Source organism: Sinocyclocheilus grahami, unplaced genomic scaffold (assembly GCF_001515645.1).
Source record: "Sinocyclocheilus grahami isolate Dianchi unplaced genomic scaffold, SAMN03320097.WGS_v1.1 scaffold959.1, whole genome shotgun sequence".
NCBI lineage: Eukaryota > Metazoa > Chordata > Actinopteri > Cypriniformes > Cyprinidae > Sinocyclocheilus > Sinocyclocheilus grahami.
In genome coordinates, this window is record NW_015506138.1 from 545,374 (window position 1) to 545,788 (window position 415).

Genomic DNA, 415 nt, shown 5'->3' on the forward strand with positions numbered 1-415 from the left:
AATTTCACACTTATCTCGTACAAATATGTCACAAGTGAAATGTGACAATATGCCCCGTGTAACATCTGAGAGGCACGTTGTAACATGATCATATAATGTTTTAAAATGATTAAAAAAACGGTCAGTGTCTTATGCTAGTTAGCGACGCAATAAAGAGCTATCTAAACGGATAAATAACAGATTGTAGATTAAAATAATAGCAGATTTGTCTCATTTTAATTGAGTACTAAAACTGAGATGAAAACTTTACTTAAGCCAGAAATGTACTTTTGCTAGGGTATATCTTGAAAAGATTTTTAGTTTGTGCCCCGTGCTCCCCTATATATTGAGTATTAAATATGTATATTTTTAAAGTTAACTTAATACATGTTGTTACGGGATGGTGTGCTAAACAAGGCGCATTATCCAAGAGAGT